The following is a 25926-nucleotide window of genomic DNA, read 5'->3' on the forward strand; positions in this document are numbered from 1 at the left end:
TGGTCAAATTCGCCTACGGTAACCTAAACCCAATTGCATGAGAGTACGGGTTTCAAAAAAAATTGCCTCTTTAATTTGGACTTCATTTGAAAAGAGAGTTAATTTGTTCCAAATTCAGAAAAGATAAAAAAAGAAAAAATTATCACTTTAGAATATGGTATTTTTAAATTTTGCTAACCCACTAAGTTGGGAGGATGAGAGAAAAGTACTTAGTGTTTCAAATCTTTTTTTTTTTTTTTTGAGAATAAACACTCTTTTATTTCCAGCATTAGGTAAAGAGGGGGAAGGGCTTTATCTAGAAGGCAGGGTAGGGTAAGCTGCTGCATTTTAAGGACCTCCCAGAAGTGAGCTTCCGGTACTGCTTCATGGTATGGTTTCAGATGTGTGAGCTCTCAATAATTTCGATATTCAATAGTGAACACATGCCCAAGTTAAAAAGGAAGATTTTGAGCTTCGCAATCAATTTTTAACTCTCCACAGATTCTTTTTCCTCTGTTAATGCAGAAATCAAGAGCCATTTATAATTTCAGTCTAGAAGATCCAGAGAGAGAAGATATTCAAATTTGGAAGCTGGGTCAAGCCAGAGAACAGCAGGATAAGTGTGTGTTATGAGGGGGGTGGGGGGAGAGGATGAGGCCCGGGGGCCAGGTCTGGCGTTGGGGGGGACTGGGTGGCTAAAGCAGGATCTTCTTTTCCAGGTTCTAGCCTCCAAGGTGGCTCTGCCTCTTGGGCCTGCCAGGTCTCCACCTCAATGGAGTCTCCACGGGGAGGCTAGATCTTCAGGCCAGCAGCGTTGCCTCCTGCTGTCTGTTCTTGTTGCTATTGCCTTTGGTGACCTTCCAGGCCAGGATGAGTAGGGTGATCAGAGTCATCAGGAGAACAAAGAAGAAGAGAACTGTTACTAGGTAGACAGGATCAGATATGGCAGTGGCGAATGTACCCTTGTCCCATGAGAAAACCGGGAGTTGCGGAGAAGACATAGGGTTCTCCAAGACAGGGAGACGGGTGGTTAAGCCGACTGTCCACATGACCCGAAAAAAACAAAAACAAAACCAAAAAACACCAAGAGAGCCGGGTTTGCTCTTTGTGTGATCCTGGGAGTGGAATTGGAGCTGTACCCAAGTATCTACTGATCCTGTTCCTCACATGGGGCCATTTTCCTTTGGATTTGCAGAGAAGGCAAAGGAAGGAGTTTGCTCAGCAAGGTTGACCCACTGCTTCCCAGGCCAATGGTTGGTAAAGCTTGTGGGTATTGGCTGGGGTTTCCAAGGCTTTGTGATGTCACTGAGGTCTGAGCTAAAGGTTCTAGTCCAGACACCTCTGCACACAGAGCACTACCTCCCTTCATGGATGACCTCCAGATTGCAAAGGGGGTTCTCCAACTGCCTGTGGAAAGATGGCGCCACCTTCAATCCTCTTTTTCAATAATTTTTATTTTGAAGTAATTTGAGATACATAGGAAGTTATACAGAGAGTGAGGCAGGAATATAGGGCCACATTTAAACTGGAGACTGTTGAAAGAAAAAGAATGCATGTTCTATGCTTGGAATAAATGGCAGAAGGACCTTCCCTGATGACATCCATGGCTCCAGACAGACAAACCAACATCAAACCAAATGCAGATCTGACCAAAACCCCTTCCCTGAAGGACCCTCATTTAAATGCATTTTCATTGATCTAACACAATTTTAAGCACATTTTGAACCACCTGTGAACATTTTTTTTGTTTGCAAATTTGTGCAGGCCCAATAAGAGAAGAGCTTAGGAGTATGTTAATTTCTAGTCCAAAAATGTATATATGCTCTTTACCTCTTGATTTCTTTGCAACGGTGGGATCACCACCTTGCTATACTCATCAGAGTAGTAAGTGATTCTTCCTAACCTTTTCTTTGTTAGCTGTGTTTGAGCTAAAAGACCTGCTGAGCTGGTGACAATATATAGAGAGGTCCTAAGTACCCTTCACAGGTGTTCCCCAATGCTTACCCCAATGGAGCTACAGTACAAAATCACAACTAGTGATGTGACCTGGCTATGATGTACACATGCCATTCTGTCCCATCTCAGCATGACTTACAGATTCTTGTAGCCACCACCACAATCAAGATACAGAGCTATTTCATTACACAAAGATCTACTGGTGTCCATATTCTGTCAGTTTGAAATACATGTAGAAACATTATTTTCCTTTAAAACCTTGAACCCTTCCCACTTATAATTTTATTAAATTCTTCTTTGATAGACATTAGATCCACATACAGATAATGCTATGTGTTTTACTTCAGTTGTCAAACATAATTTGGAAAAACTCAAGAAGGAAAATCTATTGTTCAGGGCTGGGGATGTGGCTCAAGCGGTAGCGCGCTCGCCTGGCATGCGTGCAGCCCGGGTTCGATCCTTAGCACCACATACCAACAAAGATGTTGTGTCCGCCGAGAACTAAAAATAAATATTAAAAAAAAAAATTCTCTTCTCTCTCTCTCTCTCCTCTCTCACTCTCTCTTTAAAAAAAAAAATATTAAAAAAAAAAAAAGAAAATCTATTGTTCAATCCAGGTCATCTCTATTTTTTTCTATCTTCAACTTCATTGATTTTTTTTAGTAGTTTTGTATTCTTCATTTTAATATTTCCATTTTGTTCTTCTTTTTATCTTCTAAGATTTTTTTTTCTTTTTGGTTTCAAGTGTATTTATAATTGCTTCTTTGAAGTAGTTTTATAATTCTTTCAAATCCTTGTCAGATAGTTCCAATATCTGAATCACCTCAGTATTGTCATCTGCTGATTGTCTTTTTCTATTTAAGGTGAGATTTTTCTGGTTCGGGGTATTGATGATAGGACATTTTGGGTGCGATGAGACTTGGCTCTGGAGAGACTCTGGCTCTGGGGATTGAACTCAGGGCCTGACACATGCAGTGCTCTACCACTGAGCTATATCCACCCCTGCAGGCTTTCTTGGACACCATACTGGTGTGTGCTGGGGGTGTCACTTAGTAATGCCAGGCAGGAGAGATGGCCTGGATTCTCCAATCACTCTCCCTTGAAAACCTGGGGTGGGGGAGTGGTGCCTTCTCATAGCTGGGTGGATGTGGGATTTCAGAGTCCTCAGGTAGCCTTCTCTGATTCTACCTGGCACCGTCAAGTGGGGTACCTTGTTACCACTGGATAGGGAGTTACAGGCCTTTGGGCAGGGTCAAAAGCCTTGGTTTCACAATCCATTCTCTGAGAGCACTCTGGTGAGGGTCCAGGGTTGGGGAGGGCTACCTCATCCCAGATGGGTCTAAGTAGGAAGTCTAGGGTCCTTACTTGACCTAGAAAGGGGTGGGAGTTGAGCTGTGACTCAGTAGGGCAGTTATTGTCTAAAAGTTTTCTGTCTTGCTGGATTGTGTTTTTTTAAAAAAATTTTTTTAGTTGTTGATGGACTTTTATTTTATTTATTGATATGTGATGCTGAGAATCGAACCCAATGCCTCACACATGCTAGGCAAGTGCTCTACCACTGAGCCACGACCCCAGCCCTGGATTGTGTGTTTTTCTTCATGCTTTGGCTAGAGAGAGCAAGCAGGCTTTGCTTTTCTTGGGACTTTGTCTATGCTTGTTGACATCCTGGGCTATAGTCTAGGACACAGGAGACAAGAAGAACTCACTACCGTTTTCATCCCTTGAGTTTCAGGTTTCCAAGTTGGTTTGCCTTCTTTTCCAAGTTTCAGATTCTTCTTCTGTTGGTTTTATAGATAATGTGCAGGTTTTTTATTTTATTATTTTATTTTTTTAGCTGTGCTTAGCAAGAGGAGTGGGATTAGGTGGCTCTACTCTTAATGCATTCACCCCATCTGGAATCTCTTGGTGCTGTACCAAAATTTAGGCAGGTGATGGCAGAGAGGGAGCCACGGGATTTGGAGCCCATGGACTGACGTTAGTGTATGCACTCCTGCTTTCCATGCTAATGACCTTGGTTAGGTCACTTAATCACCTTGAGCCTCCATTTACTTACCAGGAATGGAAGTATTATACCAAATTTATAGGTTTTTATGGGAATGAAATGAGCTGCTAAATCTGTAATAACTTCTCAAATCATTAAGTTCCAGACAGATGTGAGTTATTTAAATAAGAACTAGCATGGAAAGGGAGGGAAGTGAAGACAGGGTGTCTGGAAAAGATAAGTGGGTTCAATTTTTCACAGTTTGGTTCTTGTAACTCTCCTACAAACTTTCAAAGATCTGTTAATGAATTGCTTCTCTCTTTCCAACTCCAAGACAGTTCTCTGGAACAGGTGGATGTTACTTTACTTGGGGAGAGGCCATTCAATTTAGGATCTCAGAGGGAGGTGTTGATCCTGGATTACCCAGGTAAATCCTAAATTCAATCCATGTATTCTTTAAAAAAAAATTTTTTTTTTAAAGTTTTAGTTGTAGATGGACATAATACCTTTACTTTCTAATTTATTTATGTGGTGCTGAGGATCAAACCCAGTGCCCCACGCATGTGAGGCAAGTGCTCTACCACTGAGCCACAAACCCAGCCCTCCACGTACTCTTTTAAGAGGGAGTTTTGAGGGAGACAGGCACAGAGGAGAAGGCCGCGTGAGATAGAGCAGACAGACATGTAGCCCCAAGCCACGGAATGACAATGGTCACTGGAGATGTGTAGAAACAAGGAATGCATTCTCCCCCTGGAAGGAATAAGATATTGACCCCGTCAGACTGCTGGTGGAATTCCAGTTGTTTTAAACCACCACATTAGTGGTAATCTGTTGTGGCAGCCCCAGGGAACTAGTATAGGAAGCTTAGCGACATCTAGTCCAACCCCTTCACCTAATGGATGCGGAAATGGGTGAAAAGGAGAGAAATAATCAAAGTTGGCGATTGGCTTAGTAAATCAGGACCATAATTTTAGTCTCTCACTTCCTAGTCCACTAAAGCACGGAGTTCATGTCTTTTCTTACAATCTTTATTGAGACACAGTTCGTGTGCCGTATAATCCACCTGTTTGAAGCAGACAGTTGAGTGGTTTTTTTTTTTTTTTAGCATATCCAGGGGGGTTTTCAAATATTACTAAAATCACATCTCAGAATATTTTCACCACCCCCTTTCCCCCAAAGAAACCCGTATCAGTAGCAGTTTTATCTGTGGTTTTTTGTTTGTTTGTTTCAGGCTACTGATCTCGTCTCCCCAAACAGATGAGACTTCTAAATTCCTTCTCTTTTGTATCCCTCTCTCATTATGAAGTCCAGTGCTTCATTGGAGACTGTGGTTTGACTGGCAAACCCACTTTGGATGAGGAGTTCATGATTCCTTACGCTGTCTTTGAGGCGTCCTTGGCGGAGCTCTGGACCCGGTGGTTCATGTCCAGGTTAGATTGCTGACCCGAAGGAAAGGGCCGTGCAACTCGTTACCCCGTCACCATCACTGACAGAGATATCAAGCTGAATTATCTTTATTTCTTTTTTTAAAGAGGCAGGGCCCAGAAACTGAGTCCCGTTGAAAGGCCAGGGAGCTTGAGCTCCCTCTAGGATCCCCAAGGCAAACCCCACCGGTCGCTGACCACTCCATTGAGGGAGCGTTCACCACTGACTAGACCCGCTTCTATGGGTGACTTGGATGACAGTGTCTCGAAAGCTGCATAGAATAAATCAATGAAACATGGTATTGGGGGAACATCTTCTCTACATTCCTGGTGTCTCCTTTCTTGGGGCAGAAACCCTATTAAACCAGGACTCCTGGCCTCTCTCCACGCGGGCGTCACTCTCTCCTTGGGGTTTGGAAAGCACACACTTTCATGTTTCCTTTCTGTTAAGGTTTACAGGAGCATGTCTCCATGAGGGAGACGCCTCTGGTTTTCCATGGATTGTTATGATGAGGTGGGTAAATCTAGTCTCAAGCTTCCCTATTGGAAAGGCCGCTGTGGCCGCCCACCTGACCCATACCTTCCAGTATGGTCTTTGTCCATCGTAAAGGTGAGTTCTGCTGTCTGCCTCATGCCCCCGTCTCGACACTGCCTGGAGATGAGACTACATTACATATTCAGGTGGGGAATAGGGGGATGTCATGTACTGATGCTTAAATTCCAAGCACTTGGGTCCCCCACAGACTGACCCAGGCCTGAGTCTTCTCACCTAGGCCAAGACCACAGAGTCTCAGGGGCTTCCAGCTTCTCATGTCTCTTGTGCCCTGAGACCATTGAGTTTAAATTTCTAATGTGGAAGAGAGAAATTAAAATTACCAAGCCTCCATGAGGATGCTCTCCTGGCGCTTTGACATGTTAGTTTATTTATAACAGCAGCCCTGGGAGACAGTAATAACCAGAATGTATTGCATTCTTTCTTTCTTTACACCAGCAACCAGGCTAAGTGCTTTACCTCCATCAGCTCACTTTATCCCCTTAGGTAACTGAGGCTCAACGAAATTGAATAAATTGCTGGAGGTCATGGAGAAATTCGTTTTAGAATCAAGCATTTAATTTAAGATTAAAAAAAAAATTCCAACACAAGTCTGTTTTCCAGAATGCTCTTTTTATTGTAGTGCTGTTCTTTTCTTCCTTTTCTTTCCTTCTTTCTGTGTTTCTTTTTTTGCAATGGAGGGGATTGAATCCCAGGGTGAGGCAGGGGGGCTCTACTACTGAGCTACATCCCCAACCCTTTTTATTTTTATTTTGAGACAGGGTCTCACTAAGTTGCCTAGGCTGGCCTTGAACTTGAGCCTCCACATTTGCTGGGATTACATGCAGGCACCATAGCACCTACTTACATAATAATTTTCTCATGTCTTAGAAACCTGGAGTTATGGGCTGGGGATGTAGCTCAGTGGCAGAGCACTTACCTAGCATGAATGCTCAAGGCCCTGGGTTTGTTTGATCCTTAGTTTAAAAAACTAGAATAATTAACTGTTTTTAAAAATAATTTTTAAAGTAAAAAAAATAAAATTATACATATGTAAGGCATAGAAAATGTTTGATGTATATGTATGTATATATATATATATATATATATATATATATATATATAAATAATCACTATAGTCAAACAAATTTACACATTAATTTCCTCAGATGATTTTCCTTTTAGTGTAAGAGTACCTGAAATCTATTCTCGTAGCAAATTCCCAGCACAGTGTGTGCTGTAATTAATTATTGTCAGTTATCTGTGTGTGTGTGTGTGGGGGGGGCGCAGAGTATTGGGGACTGAACCTAGGGGTGCTCTACCACTAAGCTACATCCCTAACCCTTCAAATTTTTTTGTTTTAAGACAGGCTCTCACTAAATTACCCATGCTGGCCTCAAACTTGTGATCCTTCTGCCTCAGCCAACCAAAAAGCTGTTATTCCAAGCGTGTACCTTTATTCTTCACTGTTGGTTCATCTTTTATCCGCAAAAAAACTCTGTCTCAGGGGCTTGTAATGCCCTCTTCTGATGACCTGCCCGATCAGTGTTTTCATTTAAGGGGAAAACTTGACTCCTACGCACCTCTTTGCATCCCTATCTTTCCCTTTTCTTGAAGAATTCCTTCTTCCCGGGACACCTCTCTTCATGTTCTTGAACTTCTTTCAACTTCTCCAACGCAATGGGTCTCCTGCAGGAAGTTCCTGCTGATAGAGCTGTTACATTCTGATCACTCTAAATCAATGTTAAAGTTGTTCATTTGTTCTTTTATTAATTCATTTATTTATCTATCCCAGAGCATTTATTGAGCATCCAGTTTGCAAAAAACACATATCCTTTGGAGCTCTGGGAGAAGCAATCATAAACAAGAGATAAAATTTTGGAGAACTTACATAACAATACATATGGTAGGGATAGGCTGAAGCAAGGACCATCCCGTGATCCTTTCCCAATAGAAGCATGCTTGAGGAATAAAAGAGGAAAAAAATATGTAGAGAATGCTACTTTTCAAAATTATTGCCAGCTATGCATAATATCTCAGAATGTTCCTCTTTCCAACTATGTTCTGAACCCCATCTTTTCTGGTCTAAAGTGTTGTTTTCTCTTCCTCAAACTGGGTTTATTTATTTACTTTTTTCACTTTTAATTGTTTTACTGGTGCACTTCAATTCCACCTGTGTTTATGTATTTCTTTCTGATAGCTATTTCTCCTCAGAATAGAGATGATGATGATGATGATAATGATAATAATTTTAGCACTTGTTATATGTCAGACAGATACCATATGTGGGAACTAATGTAATGTTCCTACCCCAAGATGTCCATATCGCAATCCTCAGGTCCTGTGCATATGTTGCCTTACATGGTAAAAGACTTTTCAGCTCTGATTAAATAAAGGATCTTGATATAAGGAAATTATCTTGGATTATCTGAGTGGACCCAATGCAATCACAAGTGTCCTCATAAGAGTCAGACAGAAGGCATTGTATGATCAGAGGCAGAGGTGGGGAGAGGGAGGAAGATGTTCAGCTTTGACTTTGACTACCAAGGAAAGGACTTGAGCCAAGAGCAAACCTTTAGAAGCTGGAAAAGGTAAGGAACTCTTCTCTAGAGCCTCCGAAAGGAACTCAGCCCTGCCAACCTGTCTGCCAACCTATTTTAGGACGTCTGGCCTCCAGAACTGTAAGGTAGTAAATTAGTGTAAAGTCACTAAATTTGTAGTAATCTGTTATAGCAACCACAGGAAACTAATACACCCTATGTCTCTCTTATCCAAAAGACAAAACTATAAAAGATAGCTTTTATTAGGTGTTCTCTTTCCTTCTCCATCTGTTTATATATGAGGTGTCCCCCCAAAACTCCTGTTAATACAGGAACATCCAGAGGCAAATGATTAGATTATGATCATTAACATAATCAGTCTATGCTAGTCTGAATGGATTGGGGGGTAAATGTAGGCAGGTGGGACATGGCAGGAGGGCGTACATGACTGGGGTGTGCCCTGGCAGAGTAAATCTTCCCTGTGGCCCCTCCCTCTCTCTTTCCTTTTCTGCTTTCTGACCCTACTACCATAAGCTGAGCTGCTTTCCTCCATCAGGCCCTTCCCTCATGATGTGATGATGCTTCATCTTGGGTCCGGAGCAACGGAGTCCATCTGGATGACATCTTGAAACCATGGGTCCCAAGTAAACTTTTCCTCCTCTGAGTTATTCTTGTCAGCTGTTTTGGGCACAGCCATGCAAGAGTTAAACCAAACACCATCAAGGTCAAGCTCCTTAAAAAGTTCTGTCTCCACCACTTCCCTCCCACTTCACCTCACTGGGATCTCAATTCCACCCCTGCTTTTCAACCAGGTTTTCCCCAGGGCCAACAACTTCTTCATCCCAAATATCTGAATGCTTTCCAAATTTTACCTGGACATATTAGAGTTGACCAGTTCCTCTTCCTTGACACCCTTTGATTCCCCTCAGCATCAGGGATTTCATGCCTGCGTCTCCCGCCAACTTCTCTTTAGCCTTCCTGTACCTATTGGCCCTTGGGTGAAGTCTTCTCTGGGTTATCTCATCCATTTTCACTGCTTCAGTGACATCCTGTGTGCTAATGGCTATGTACTCTGTTCTTCTTCCTAGATTCTTCCTTGACTCTGGAATCACAGATTTAACTTCCCATTGCCTTCCCTATTTAAGTCTTCAGTTGCCCACAAGCATCCCCCGTCCATCACACTCAGGCTTGTCCTCAGTCTCTTCCCATTCAGATCTTCTTCTATCCTCTATTTCTAGAACCGACTGAGAGTCATGCTAGAGTCTCTTTCCATGACTTCCAGCACTCAGTTTGGATGCCCTGTCCATTTCACATCTGGAATTCCCCTCAAATACCCTCCTCCTCATCTCAATTGCTCCTTGTTGGCTTAAGTTTTCATTCCCTGGTCCTCAGCAGGTTTTGCCTAGATCACCACAATAGTTTCCCAATTGGTCCTCTCACCTCTAGTGGTCTTGTTCCCTTGTAATCCATGCTGCTCAATGTTAATAGAGTAATTCGCATAACTAAATTAGACTCCTTCACTCCTCAAAATCCATCATGAGTCTGTACCCTTTGAGATAAACTCTTACTGGAATTTTTCTTCCTCCTCCTCCTCCTCCTCTTCCTCTTCTTCTTCTTCTTCCTCCTCCTTCTTCTTCCTCCTCCTCCTCCTCCTCTTCCTCCTCCTCCTCCTCCTCCTTCTTCTTCTTCTTTTTTTGGTATTGGGTTTTGAAGCCAGGGACACTCTACCATTGAGCTATATCCCAGACTTTTTGATTTTTGATTTTGAGACAGGGTCTTGCTACATTCTTGAGGCTAGCCTTGAACTTGCTCTCCTTCTATCTTAGCTTCCTCAGTGGCTGGGATTATTAGGCCATGCACCATGATACCAGGCTTGAATCAGGCTTTTAATCAACTGGAAAAGGGAGTTCAGGCTCGTAAAAAAAAGAACAAAAAGTTTAGGGCAATATGGTATTCTTGGCTTCCTCATAATTTTCTTTTTGACAAATGCTTACAGTGTTGATCAAATAAAACTGATTTATAAATTTATAAGTGTAGAGTAACTTTTCAATGATTTCCTGCATACATAATCTGTATGTATAGGAAGTGGATATAGAGAGCAACGTTCTCAGGAAGATAGAGGCAGTGGGGACAGTGGTGTAGCAACAGGACCCCTTTCCAAACCGCAGAGATGTTCCCTCCTTCCCAAAGCCATATACACAATTTACTCACATATTTGGTCAATAAACACATATATTTAGTCAGCAAATATCAAGTGCTTTCTGTGTGTGAGGACTGTGGGTACACAGATGAACAAAACTGACATTGTCTTGACCCTTGTGGGGCTTAGGGAGAAGTTAGACTAACAAGAGCCATTTAGAATATAATTGGTAAGTGCTCTGATGAGGGAGACACAGGGTGGGGGCGAGGTGGGAGTTGGAAGCAATAGATTAATCAGGTTGGCCTCCTGTTTTAAGTTTGGCAGCACCAGGACTTCTTTCTGATAATGATGTCGTTTATGCTGAGACCAAGTATCCAAGTAGTTCTGTCTCCCATTCCTGTGTGATCCCACAAAAGGGAGACACTGGGAGAAGTTGTCACTTCCAGGTAGGAAGACCAGGGGCTCTGTTTGGGGTCCTATGGCATCAAGAACCATCCCCTCACCCTGGGTGGGGGCATGCACTCTGAAGGGTAAAGGATATAAGAATGGTTGGGAACACTGAGATTGGACTTCACAGGTGCAGTCTAATTAGGTCCTGCCTGGTCCACCTTTACCCCACTAAGCTCAGTTTTTTCTAATGTGCACCACAGTGTTGTGTTTTCCTTGTCCTGGAGTGCAGAGTTTAGTATTCATCCTGTTAGGAGGCTGTTTCAATGTCTTTTCAGTTTCAGAGTGAATTGGCTGTTTCATTGTGCAATGGCTCCATTGGTCTGCAGGTGACAGGTCTTGGTAAAGCCTATGTTATCCCAGACAGCGAACTTGTTGTGCACAGATTGGTCAGTGAAGGATATTCCTTGGTCAGAATAAGGTACATGGGGCATCCAAAAACATGACACAAGTTGTCTCTAAAGGACAGCTCTGCTAGTTCCAGCATCTACATGAGTGACATATAGTTTTTCTTTCCAGGAGGCAAGCTGATATCATATTTCTTTTTCCTATGAGAGGATCCACTAATGATTCAATCATTTAGTTGCCATTTTCCTGAGTTGTTAGCAATATCCCACGAGCTGGTGAGAATAGAATGAGCTATGATGGTAGAGGTAACCTGGATGCTCATCACCACTATGTGTAGTTTGGAATATTGGGTAGAATGTCCACATTTAGTGTCAGTCAAAAAATGACCATTCTGGGACTGGAAGGCAGCCCCAGGCTTGTGGCTCCTATCTGTTATTTTGCAGAACCTTTAGTAAACAATGTGCCACGGTTTTGGCTATGGTTTCAGGATATGCCCTAAAGTTCATGTGCTGGAGTCCATGGTCCCCAGTGTGGTGGTACTGAGGTGAGGAAACCTTTAAAAGATGGGGCCTAGTGAAAGGTAATTAGGTTAGTGGGGCACCATCCTCTGAGGGGCTTGATGCTGGCCTTCAAGGGTGAATTGGTTCTAATTAGAATTGGTTGTTATAAAGCAAGTTCAGCTGTCTTAGCTCTTTTCTTCCTGTCTTGACAGGTGATCTCTTCCATATATACTCTCACCCTGTAATGCCATCTTCCACAAGGTCCTCACCAGAGGTGAGCCGATGCTAGGACCATGCCCTTAAACCTTCAGAGCAGTGAGCTAAATTAACATGTTTTATTTATAAAATACAAACTTCTGAAATTTTGCCTTTATTTTTTTTTTTTGAGATGGGGTCTCACTGGGCTTAAACTGTTGATCCTCCAGCCTTGGTCTCGTGAATAGCTGGGATTATAGGAATGCACCACCATGCCTGGTAGGTTTTCTGCTATAGCAATATCAAACAGGTAAACACATCATGCCAACATGCACGTCTCTGAATATTTGGCTCCAGGGAGCAACAGGAGAAGTCTATGTGTTGCTTGGTCCCTTCTGACAAGCTAGCCATTTGTTTATAGAACCTACTAGTCCCCTTGGGGGTCTTGACTGAGTCCAAGGCTGAATGCATTATTTCCATCTCTTGCATGCAGAGTTCCATTGAGAACTGAACTGTTTTGAGATTGCTCAAGCTTATTTGTGGGGTTTGACAGTGCCCAAGTTAGAATGGGCAGTTCAGGCAGTAGTGTTACCTGAGGTATTCTGGCCATTAGATGCCCAGTACCCATTGGTGCCCAACAGCAAGCAAGAAGCTGTCATTCAAAAGAATCATATCTAGCAACTGTCTTAGCAACTTGAGTGCCCAAAATACGAGAGGCTGTTGCACCCCAGTGGAAGTTTCTGTTGTGACTGAATCCAATCAGCAGGCAAAGGGGTTGTAGGCACCTGTACCTCCTTTGAGCTGGCAGGCTTTAAAGATTCCAAAGGGGACTGACCCATTAGTTGTTGAATGGCCTCCCAGCCCTGCTACTGCTTCGAAGGGCCCTATTCAAAGTTGGTGACTTTGTTATTCACCTTAATTAAGGGGGTTGGGTAAATTCTGCCAAATTCAGACCCAAAGATCCTAACTAGTTGTCTATCCTCCTTTTTTATTGGTGGCTGATGCTGGGGTTTACATGTTTTACTTGACTGTCTGTGCAATACGTTTTTGACTTCTAGTTCACATGATGTTGGCATTCGGCTTGAGAGAGTCAGCTGTCAGTCTCCATGCTCCGAAGACCTTTTTTTGACCAGTGGCAACTGAGCAACATTGAAACAGGGAGTAGTTTCTAACAGTTTGATCTGTACCAACTTTTGAATTAGCCAAATGTCCTATTTTTCATTGAATATGTAGCACTGCTTTTGTTCAATAACCCAGTGGGGCCTGGCTGGTAGGCAGGAGTGGACATGTCCTTTTGTTATGGCTTGAATTCTTATCTGTGAGAACATATTCTCTCAGGTGGCAGTGATGCTGTGGGCCACAAGTGGTCAAAACACCAATAGCCATAAGTACTCAGGGGTGGGAACCTCGGTCTCTGGAGCCCCAAGTGGCTCATTGGGCCCTGCCCACAAGCAGATAAGCACCACAGGTGGTTGTGTTTGTCTCTGAACTTCCTGATTTCATCAGTTTAATTTTCCCCCAGAAATATTTTCATATGAGTTCCAGTACACAAGAGCCCCAGAAAAGTCTGAATTGAGTTCCCTTTCTTTCCCTTTTTATCTTGATGGATAGATTAGGGCATTGACTTCTAGTGGGGACCTAGGACTTTGGCATCATTTCCAATTGCACCATTCAGCCTGAGACATTTGAGTCAGCAGTGTCCCTTTAGCAAACAAACACACAGCCAGCCTGCACACCAGTTGGGATGTATGAGACTCTTTGGCTTCTTCCATATCCATCCTTTAGATAGGTTCCCATGATGGAGGTGCACACTCCATGCATTGGTTTTTCTCAGGTGTCCCAGGGACTGTTTTGAGAGTCCTCTTTCTCAATCTCTGTCATGTGCCTCAGAGTCCATATGTTCCTGCTGTGTGAGCTCTCTAGTCTCAGAATAGGCAGTCACATAAGTACCCAACAAATTGTGTGCCTCACTTCTCTGTTTCCACATTCTGTTCTCTCTGCCTCAGTCCTTGCAGCCAACCCATCCATATCTGTGGGGTATGGGATAGAGGAGGTAACCTGTGTCCTACCTATCACGATTCTTTCCCCATGCCTCATCCAGCTGCATGACCAGTCTGTGCTCCCAGACTAAAGTTTCCATCCTGGGTTGGGTACAGGGAGGTATTATCCTTTCCACTTCACTAGAAAGTCTTCTGGGAGACACAACCATACTCATAGCACCAATTTTGTGAAGCAGGCTCATTAATGACCAATTCCAAGGGAGGGCTCCCACCGTGTGGAGGATAGCTACCACTAGAGGTGTGTGTAGGAGACTGAACACTTCCAACCTCTGCAACCTGGGCTGCAGTGTTACTCATGCCTGTGCCTGGCGAGACAGAACACACTCATGTGTACTAAGCTATATGAACCAGGCTTATTACTTATAACAGGCAGCAAGGGACAAAAGAAGACTTTCCATTGGGGCTGGTCCTCCAAGTTTCAAAAAAGCTGCCTGATGTGGAGGAAGTCTTGCCTGTGCATGTCCTACTTGCACCACTGCTGGGGAACCTTGAAAGGCAGCCCTCCCCACCCCAGGATTATACACCTCAAAGGCAATGTGACTCACTGGGCAAAGCTCTGAAGGACATCCAGAGGGGAAAGAACAAATCCTGCTGTCTGGGGAAGTTCCTCCCTAGCCTGAAATGTTCCATTCCCTAGGAAGGGCAGGAATGAGGCCTGGTCTGCTTCAGGCCCTTCTTCCCTAACCCAGGATACTCCCTTCCTAGCACATTCTAGTTATTCTTGAGAACTCCAAAAAAGAAGGGCAATTCAGTTTGACCCAAAGATACCCAGAGAACTGTCTTGTACTAACATTCCAGAGGTGTCCTTAAGAGGTGGACGGTCATTTCTGCTACCCAAAACCACACCCCGGTCTCCAAACTCTTCCTCCCCGGGATGCAAACAGAAAGTGGTATGGACACGAAAAGAGAAAGAGCATCTATGAAGTCATGTGTCCCCAGTCAAAGGATCAGGGCTGTGCCTTTTGTCCTTAAAGTGAGAGATTTTCAAGATAATCACTCACAGAAATTGGTGAACTGTCAAGAAGAGACTAACATTTCAATTTCCAGATATCTGCTAACAAGCTTGTGGATTTGTTCTTTGTGATCACTGGAGCAGGGAGAGAAGGCTGACAGGGAAAGAGCCATCATTCTGACCATTTGAGTTAGCAAGGATATAGGAGTCACACGAACAGTGTTGAAATAAGGGTGAGTTTCCTGTGAATCAAATGAAGGCCGGGTTAACTCAACAGGACTTGAGCTAGCTTGGTGGTTTTTCTCCCTGGAGAACTGGCAACTAAGCCAGGGACCTAGCTATACTGCCAAGGGCAGAAATTGAGTGACTGTGGGAAACAATTAAGCTGGATAGTATTTCTTTTCAGGAGTCTGTACACTGGAAAGACGTCCCTGGAAACTAACCCGTGTGCCCATAAGAACTAGCATTTGGGGAACTTACAAACAGAGGGTAGTCATAATCTCCAGTCAGCCTCCACCTGTGGGGCAGAGAATAACAGATGATTGCAATTACATGCCCAATTAGGCAAAAGAATGTTTTTGCCCTCACTCTCATTTTCTCTAGTTGTTCTTCTCAGGCTCATCACAGTAAGTAATTTAGAGAAAAAAGGAGATTTATATTACATGACACAATATGCCACTTCCCCAAACAAAGGAGTGTAAAACTTGATGTGAGGTTGAAATTTTTAAAGTGGGCAACACTAGACTGAACTTCTAATAACTAAACAGAAAATGACAGAGTCTCTCGGGGCAGGAGGGGAAGACCTAAGAGTGTAATGGAAGGCACCAGTTAAAAAACAACTCAAGATGATAATCAGGCAAGTTCAGGATATTCATTATATTGTTTGTAAATATCCCAAAATACCTGGGAACAAGAGGCAGTCTGGTGTGCTAAAGAAATTGATAATATTTGAAAATGATTGGAACACAGAGGGAGGGAAGGAAGGCAGGGAACTAGGGAAAGGCCAGGATTTTATTTTCAGGCAAGGAGAAGTCTTGAAATGTTTTAATGATCAAATATCCATCTTATACTGATCCAACGGGGGATGTGGTGGGGCCTGGAAACAGGGAACTCATTGAAGCAAGGTGATCCGTAAATAGCCATATGATAAGAAACGTGGAAAGATCTATAGGTTGGTGGGAAACTGCAGACTGATACTGGTTTGAGAGAAAAGCCAAAGCAGCTTCTCCTTCCAGTTGTTACTCCAAACACTGTTCAATTTCCAATTTCTGCTGAGATTTTTGATTCTCTGGAGCGTTGTGCTTAGGCAGGCAACTGACCTAGAAACTGCTGCCCCACGGGGACACAGACGGCTGTGGGCCCAGCAGAACCACTTCCATAGACCCATCTCAGCAGCAAGAGGACGCTCGCAGCAGCTCCAAGCACCAGAGACAGGCGGCCGCCCTTTCAAAGTGCGCATGTGTCTTAAATCAACTCCGCTCGACCAGGTGAGGAAGTGCGCATGTGTTATACGCCGAAGGACCGCCCCGGCGAAAGTGGCGGCGTACGCATGTGCAGCAGATCCAAGGCCCGCCCCGGAAGAGGAGGGGCGAGACCGCTTTCTCAGCGGAGTCGGCCGGACTTCTGCGTCCGCCTGGCAAACCTGCGTTGTGCTTACGGAACGTAGGCCGCCACACGTCCGATGTCACTCTAAACGTTGCACCGTCGGCGTCCCCGAGGGTCACACGACTCGCGAGACCAGAAGCGCCGACTGGCCGAGGCCCTTGACTAAGTCCTGGGCTAGTGAACAGCGGAGGGGGTTGGGCCGCTTGGCCTGCGCGGGGAGCCCGCGGGCGTGGTGGTTCTGGGCGCCTCAACCGGGTTTGCAGACTCGGCTGTGAGGCCAGTCGGAGGTGTCTCGGGGAAGTTGCGTGCACAGAGCAGCGTGGCCTAGCAGCGCGGTTGTGGTTTTGTTTAGCTGTTTCTCTTTCGGGGCACACTTGACCCTGGTCACGCCTTCAAGGATGCTTAGTTCCTCCAGTAACTTTGACCTCCCCTATTAAAAGACTCCCTGTCGCTCAAGGACACCCTTCATTAACCCAGACTGGCTCTTGCTCTTCTTAAGTACCCTACCTCCCTCTTCCTCACACGCAGTCCGCAGTATTTTCATGCTTCTTTCCTTTTTTTTCCTGGCAGAGACCCTTTAATACTATGTCCTGACCCAGGAGTCACGCCAAGCACCCCAAGAAGAGGATCCCATTGTGAATACATGTAGATGCAGGCAGATCTGACCCATCCCCCTTCAGCAGCCGTGTACCTCACTTCATTTTTTTCTTCTCTTTTGAGAATTGTTTCTTTTCGGATTCCACTTCTGTGTAGCCTGTTTTAAGTCTGTTGGGTGATTTTTGGTCCTGGAAACTACCATTTTGTCTTTTGCTTCCACGGATTAATAATACAACAAAGTGACCAACCCTGGGTTAACGTTTGAGTCAGAGAGCAGGGAACTGAAAGAAACTGGAGAGAAAACCAACCCTGGGTTAACGTTTGAGTCAGAGAGCAGGGAACTGAAAGAAACTGGAGAGAAAAACTGAGGAAACCGCTGGATTAGGTTTGCTAAAAGCAAGATAAATGGTGAAAGAGAGGGAAGAGAGCAAACACTTTCTTCTTGTGCTTCAAAAAACTGTTAAGTGCTGACTGCAGGGCTGTGTGGGTTCTGTGCTGGGAATGCCTTAGACAGCATCTACCTAGAGGCTGGGAGTCCTATCCAGTAGGACTCAGACATCCAGGTAAGTAACCATGCAGGATGGCCGTCAGCCTTTTTTTCTACCCTACTGTGTGTTCTGCTCATCCCCATCTCTCCTTCAGCTCATTGCAGAGTATTTTGCCTCTTCACATCATTTGTTCCATGTTCTTCATTCCAACCTTAAGTCCCCTTCTCCCCTTGTTCTGACCCAGACTGTTTGGTATCTTGCTGTTTAGTCACTTTGACATCAAGACGGTGTAGCTGTGTTCATAGAGAATGTGGTAAAAGATGGTGCTTCATGATGGGCCTTTATCCTTATGTGATACATTATTACTATTGACCTTCTCCTGCCAGGGCTCTGTATTCCTCAGCAGTCACACATTGGTTATATCGGAATCAGTGGAAATCATTTATGCTCAATGGTCCAGAATCAGAATGCCAGGAAGCCCAAATGCACTTAATCTTTCTACTGCTTATTTAGTGGTGGAGGAATCTGAGTTTTGGGAAATCACTCCATGGAGACAATAATCAGTAGTCATCCTCTAGTGTGTAATGAGAATTAAAAACCCACATGAGTTGACAAGATCATTTTAAAAAAGCATACCTTAGTGGAATAACCAACTGACTAGTCCAGAATAGGATTATTACAACCTAGGAAGTTATTTTTGAATTGTTTATTCAGAAATGTCCTGTCCTAGGAGTCACACCAGTGACTCTCCCAGTCTGATTTTTTTTTTTTTTTGAGGGAATACAGTGGGAGATAGATCTTCCAAAGAATAAATAACAGTCATTCCATTTTTATTTAACAATGCTTTGCCATACCTGCTTTCTTTTACCTGTGGGCAGTAGATTTACCTCTAAGGTTGTTTATGACTAATACCAAATACCTTTGCATTCTTTAAGAGTGGGATTAGCCCCATAGAAGTGAAATTTCATGTGGGATTATGCTTAAAATATTCCTCTTCAAGCTGCTGCATTAATTGACACCAGCTACCTCTCTCATTCCACCTCTTACCTTCTCCATTGTGATCACTGCCTTAGCTCCCTTAGCTTTACTGCTGTTTTGTGAACATGCCAAACGTACTCCCTTTTCCCGAAATACTCTTTTTCCAGGTAACACTTGTTCAGGTCTTCGCTGTTCATCTTATTAGAGAGGGCTTCTCTGACCACTTCATATTGAAATAGAGCCTTTATCATTTTATCTCTGTTTTTCTTAATGCCCTCCGGTACATTATCACCACTTGAAAAAATATCTTATTTATCTGTTTGTTTACTTGCTTTTTATCCCATTTCTCTCTTACCTTTTTGAAGTCAATTCTTTTTTTTTTTTTAGCACTGGGCTTGAACCCTGGGCCTCATGCACTGAGCTATATCCGCACTTTCTTATTTTTTTATTTTTATTTTTATTTTTTTTTTGGGGGTACCAGGGATTGAACTCAGGAGCACTCAACCACTGAGCCACATTCCCAGCCCTTTTTTATATTTTATTTAGAGACAGGGTCTGAGTTGCTTAGCACCTCGGTGTTGTTGAGACTGGTTTTGAACCCATGATCCTCCTGCTTCAGCCTCAGGAGCCGCTGGGCCCATCCTTTTTATAGTCTATTTTGAGATAGCATATCACAAAGTTGCCTAGGTTGTCCTGGAACTTGGAATCCTCCTGCCTCAGCCTCCCAAGACACTGGGTTTACAGGTAAGCACCACTGAGCCCTGCTTGACCACATCTCCTTGTTAAAACACTCAGTTGTTAATGCCTTAGTTTAGTTATCCAGATACCCTGTCTCTAACTCCATATGTCTACTATTCATCTCAGTATTCTTATTTTCCACAATATCTTCCCTTACTTATCCAAAAGTTGGAGATTTGAAATTCCCTGACTATATTTTATTTTCCTCTGTGTTCTTTTTGCCCAGAATTCCCCTTTTCTTAACCTCTTTTCTTCAGTTGCTGGTCTTCACAGCTCACCTAGAGGAGTGTATCTTCTAAGAAAGTTTAACAGCTTTTCTTTCCCACCCTGGACAGACCAGTTCTCTCATTATAAGAAATAAAAGAATACTGTAATATCTCTGTCTACATATCTGATGGCAGAATTGTGTTTAAGGGAGTTAAGATTACAGGCTTTGGAGTTAGGTCCAGGTTTGAATTCCAGCTCTGCCTCTTGTTGGCTGTATGCTTTGGGCCAGTCACATAACTTGTTGAGCTGCAGTTTCTTCTTTAGTAAAATCATCTAATTTTCCTCATCTTGGTGTTCCCAGCTTCTGGTACCATGCTTAGTCTGGTTATCTGTTTGTAAATAGATATTCCCATGTCCACTCTCCTTGTCATAACAGCAGTGGGCCTGGCATGAGTGAGTGATGGGTGAATGTGTCTATGTGTATTTGAGGTGGGGTGGGGGAGAGAAAGAAAGGATGTGTAAGCCATTTCCCTAGCTCATTTTTATTCCGATTGATAGTTAAAAGTGGGTAGGTGTGTCTAATAGGGTCAGTGGGAATCAAAAGCCATACTAAATAAAATAGGACTGGAAAAATATCAAAATTTTAAAGTACTTACACTTGCTTTTATATAATTTCAGCCCCAAACCCACAAAAACAACCAAATTGGAGTATGGTTTATTATACTGACATGTCTAGGTGGTTTTCTTTTGATTTGTAGTATGTGAACTTTAACTGAGTCATTTTTTTAAAAAATGGTATTGGGGGGTTGAACTAAGGCCATGCATATGTTGGGCAAACGATGTACCACTGAGCTGCATTCCAGCCCTTTAAATTTTTTATTTTGAGACAGGGTTCACTGAGTTGCTTCAAGTCTTGCTAAATTGCTGAGGCTGGCCCCGAATTTGAGATCCTCCTGCCTTAGCCTCCAGAGTAACTGGGATTACAGGCATGTGCCACTATGACTAGCTGGGTCATTTACTTTTGTTTTATACAAAATTCTGAGACTAAGAGAATTTAGGTGACTGTAATATTCAGTTGAGGTTTTGGAAGATCTATTTTAGAGAATGAGTTAATACTATCTCATGTTAAAGTCTTATTTTAATGTAGCTTTCAAAAAAGCCCTTGGTTATATTTTTAAAAACTTTTAGAATTGGCTTATTATCTTCTTTAGAACATGAAATATACAATAAAGCAGGCAGGGGATTAGCAAGGATGGTGGAATGTGATAGACATCATTATCCAAAGTACATGTATGAAGACATGAATTAGTGCCAACATACTTCATATACAACCAGAGATATGAAAAACTGCTGTATATGTGTAATAAGAATTGTAATGTATTCTGGTGTCATTTATTTTTTAAAAAAATCAATAAAAATATACAATAAAGCAAGTATGATACTTCCTTAAGAAAGTAGATAATTAGCAGGATACCATGGCTTATGCCTATAATCTTAGTGACTTGGGAGGCTGAGACAGGAGGATTGTCAAGTTCAAGGCCAGCCTCAGCCACTTAGCAAGACTCTCAGCAACTTTGTGAGACCCTGTCTCAAAAAATTTAAGGAAAGGGTTGGGATTGAAGCCCAGTGGTAAAGCACCGGTGGGTTAGATCCCCAGCATACACACACACACAGTGGATAGTCATACAGTCATTAAAAATTAGTAGTTGAAAGTATGTAGTGATAATGGATAATTGAAAGTTGGCCACAAAGGAGAATGAAGGGAAGGGAGGGAAGATGGGAATAGAACAGACAGTAGAATGAATCAGGCATAATTTCCTGTGTTTATATATGAATACACCACCAGTGAAACTCCACATCATATACAACCACAAGAATGGGATCCTAATTAGAATAAGTTATCCTCCATTTGTATGTGAAAATATAATCTACTGTCATGTATATCTAAATAAAGAACAAATAAAAAAATAAGAAACTTAACCGTACCTCATTTTGGTTTTCTTTCTTTCTTTTGAATTCTCAGAAGAAAAATGTTGGATTCTCATAATAATAAGGTTTAATTTAGGCGTGTAATTTTTTCCTACTTTCACTCAGGTTTCGTTGGCATCACATTTCCATGGATCAGAATGGATACTGGAACATTATGAGAAGGTCAGTAAGTGCTTTACAGCATGCAAACTGAAGGAAGTTCAGCATCAGGAAGAAAAGTGAAACACCTCCTTAGGAAGAATGAGCCATTTATTCCCCCATGATGTCATTGCCTAAGAAGCATTCCCCAGGGAATTTCCTGTACACACAGGGAGTTTGGAAAGAGTGTCAGCATACCATCTTTTCTCAGCCTCAGAAGAATGTAATTGAAGGAGAAGTGCCATATGTATGTCCAGTGGCAAAGCTGCTTTCAGTACATCCAGCACCAGAGTCCTCATTGACTAAAAAAACTTGTAGTGAGTTTGAGAAAAGGTTTGGCAAAACTCTACACAGCATTGGAGAAACCTATAAATACAGTGACAGGGACAGTTTTCATTTGACTTTGAGAGCTGATTGCTTATCAGAGAACAGACATTTTTCTGCCATCTTTTAGGAAGAAGGTAACCTGACTGAAACGTGAGAGAAAATATCGAAGAAAGAAAGTGCTTCTTTAGGCTTTCTAGAAGGATAACTGAGCATGCCTTGCAGATATTGGTTAGTTTTCAAGAAAGGAAAAGAAAGTGCCGGGCTGGGGTTGTGGCTCAAGCGGTAGCGCTCTTGCCTGGCGTGCATGCGGCCCGGGTTCGATCCTCAGCACCACATACAAACAAAGATGTTGTGTCCACCGAAAACTAAAAATAAATATTAAAAAATTAAAAAATTCTCTCACTCTCTCTTAAAAAAAAAAAAAAAAAAAGAAAGTGCCCGTTTAAACTATGGGCTCTAAGTGGCAATTCTATTTGAGCTGAAGGAGTTGATTAGAAATGAATATCCTTCTGTCATAATCTCCTGCTCCAAGCCTCTGGCCACGGTTTTCTCTTACATTCCACTACTCGCCCTAAACTTCTCCTCTCACTTTCTCAGAGCTAAGCTTTCCCTCCTGTGTTCTCAAACCTACATGTATTTGTAATAATACTCTCATTGGCTCAGCCTGTCTCAATCTTTGGTCTTATTTTATTTTATTTTGTACCAGGGATTGAATCTAGGGGCACTTAACCACTGAGCCACAACCCCAGAACTTTTTTGCATTTACTTAGAGATGGGGTTTCACTAAGTTGCTGAGGGCCTTGCTAAGTTGCTAAACCTGGCTTTGAACTCACAGTCCTCCTGCCTCAACCTCCTGAGCCTCTAGCATTATGGGCATGATCTACCATGCTTGGCTTCCAATCTCTGGTCTTTTGACCCACTACTTTTTTTTTTAATATTTATTTTTTAGTTGTAGGTGAACACAATACCTTTATTTCATTTTTATGTGGTGCTGAGGATTGAACCCAGTTCCTCACAAGTGCTAGGCGAACGCTCTACCACTGAGCCACAACCCCAGCCCCTGACCCACCACTTTTGTCCACCTCCTTTGTTCTCTTGTCTTGGCCATAAATAAATTTAAGAAGACATTAACTGGGACTGGGGTTGTGGCTCAGCTGTAGAGCAATTGCCTAACACGTGTGAGGCACTGGGTTTGATCCTCAACATCATATAAAATTAAATAAAGGGGTGCTATCCATCTACAACTAAAATGTTTGGGAAAAAAAGACATTAACTGAAGAGCTAAATAGAATTGTTCATAATGCCTTCACTTAAGCAATTTGCCTTGGTATCTGTTCTCCTTTACTCTGGGAAGCTTTTCCTAACCCTTCACACTCCAGCGTGGATTAGGGGCTCCTCATTTATTTACCCTTACTTTAGTGCTGAATAATTCTGTATTATATTTGCAAGTTTAAGGGTATATTTGCCTCAGTTAATATAAACTCCATGTGGGCATGGATCACGCACCACTCCTCACTTATGTTTCTTGCATGTGGCATACAGTTGATAAATACTTGTTGAGGAATGAGAATGAGTGCAGTGATGGAACACTTACCTAACATATGTGACGCCCTGGGTTCCGTCCTCAGTACCATAAATAAATAAATGAATAAATACTTGTTGAAGCTGAGTATGGTAGTGCATGCCTATAAAACAGCTACTATGGGGCTGGGGCTGTGGCTCAGTGGTAGAGCACTCGCCTACAGGTGCAAGGCACTGGGTTCGATCCTCAGCACCAACTAAATAAAGATATTGTGTCCAACTGCAACTAAAAAAATGTTAAAAAAATAGCTACACTGGAGGCTGAGGCAGGAGGATTGCAAGTTTGAGAATGAGCTAGGCAACTTAGTGAGATTCTGTCTCAAAATGAGAAATAAAAAGCTGGGGATGTGGCTCAGGTAGGATTACCTGGGTCAAATCCCCACTATAGAGAAAGTTTTGTTGGAAGGACGTGTGAGTGAGTGTGAAGTGTGCCTTCACCAGGCCCTTTTAGCCCTTGCTCTTCCTTTCCCACAGCTGTTCCCCCTCCACCCTGCTGCTGTCTCCCATTAATATGTACATGTTGCTCAGTTAAACCCACTCTGCTTGCTACTGGCTATGTGAAAAATTGCTGAATAGAGAGGATTTCTTTTAGTGTTATATCAGAAATGCCTGTATATTTTTCTTCAAGCCTTCGTTTTAACAAAGTAAACATGAAGACTTTTTGTTACTTAAGTTAGTATTACTCGAATATGGAATTTCCCTGGTGAAGTGGTTCTTTACTTGCAGCTAATATTGAAATAGAAGCAGTTTTGTAAGGATGACCAACTTTTAAGAGAAGAGGCTGTAGAAGGGGCTCATATCTCTAGTTTGAGTGTTTTCGTTTGATTGTATTTTACATTGGGAAGTCATCATGTCTCAGAAGATCATGACAGTAGTGTGAAGTCCCAGTTTAGGAGGCACTAAAAATTTTTCTTTTTTTGCTCCCTGCTCAGTTACTGTCATCCTCCCATGTGGGAGGCCAACCTTATGGGTGACTGAGTTACACTCCCCAGCTGGGTGCTGAGGTGCTCAGTCACAGAAATGGGTGTGTGCTTGCTACAGCCCCATGGGTGAAGCTATGCTCACCTGTTCCTTTGTAATACAACCCCTTGCCCTGTTTAGGATAGAATCTTTCATGGAAGTGCCTTGTGTGTGTCCCCTCCTCTTACTGTACCCTTGGGTGTGGCCTACCTAGGTCTCAGTCAACCTGCTGACAGTGGACATCATGAAGATAGACTCAGCCCCCTGAAACCTGACCCCTTGCCTCATTTGAATAGCTTCTCCTCAATAAAAGGGGTCAGCACCTGCTCTCGCTCTCTCTCTTTCTTCGGACCCTTAAGGTCAGAGGAGCCGTCACAGCAACCCCAAAGAAAAAGGTATTTGTGTCTCTTGTGTGGTTATTTCGTGCAGCCCAGTTAGCCCAGTTTAACTAGAGTGACCCCTGAGCCTTTTAGTCTCGAGAACAGAAACCCAGCACTCCCAGCTCTATTGATTCTTAACACATCTTCTCTGATAAATGTAGGTGCTCTGGAGCAAGGCACTCCAGAATCCATGTTTTGTTTACCTGCCTTAGTCTTTGGCCTCTACGTTGGCCTCTATTTCTGTCAATATTTCCTTTTCCCTTTTTTACATTCATGTTTGAAAAGCTGCTCTGGCATTCAGAAGCTGGAATTTAGATTCTTTTTAAAAATTTTTATTTTGATTTGTTATATATGATAGCAGAATGCATTATAATTCATATTACATATTTAGAGCACAATTTTTCATATCTCTGGCTGTATACAAAGTATATTCACACCATTCGTGTCTTCATACATGTACTTTGGATAATCATGTCCCTTACATTCCACCATCATTTCTAACCCCATGCCCCTTCCCCTCCCCTCCCACCCCTTGGCCCTATCTAGAGTTTGTCTATTCCTCCCATGCTCCTCCTTGATGCTGTTTTTTTTTTAATGAATCATAATAATAGCCATTATTTATCAGGTGGTTAGTATGTGCCCAATACTGTTGAAACACTTCATGAACTAGATTTCTTTTTAAAGTCGTGTTTGTTGAGATATAATTTATATATGGTACGATTTACCCTATTTAGTTTTATAGTTATATAAATTTTGATAACACAAATATAAAAAATGACAACATATATCTATATGGATATATAGTACTACCATCAAGATACAAAATGTTACCTTGTTCTCCTTCACTGCTTTTTTAAAAAGAGAAATTAATTTTAATATATTTT

At 42.6% G+C, this 25926-nt stretch overlaps 1 long non-coding RNA gene across 1 annotated transcript; it reads right to left on the reverse strand.

Annotated features, from left to right (window-relative positions):
* Positions 1-702: 702 nt before the first annotated feature.
* LOC308656933 lies at positions 703-17553 on the reverse strand. Its single transcript, XR_014023802.1, has 3 exons — positions 16374-17553; positions 15535-15571; positions 703-836 (listed from the first exon to the last, which is right to left on the reverse strand). It is a non-coding gene; the product is annotated as an uncharacterized lncRNA (long non-coding RNA).
* Between the last annotated feature and the right edge of the window lie 8373 nt (positions 17554-25926).

The sequence above is a fragment of the Spermophilus citellus genome (assembly GCF_964194105.1).
Source record: "Spermophilus citellus genome assembly, chromosome: 9".
NCBI classification, from domain to species: Eukaryota; Metazoa; Chordata; class Mammalia; order Rodentia; family Sciuridae; genus Spermophilus; species Spermophilus citellus.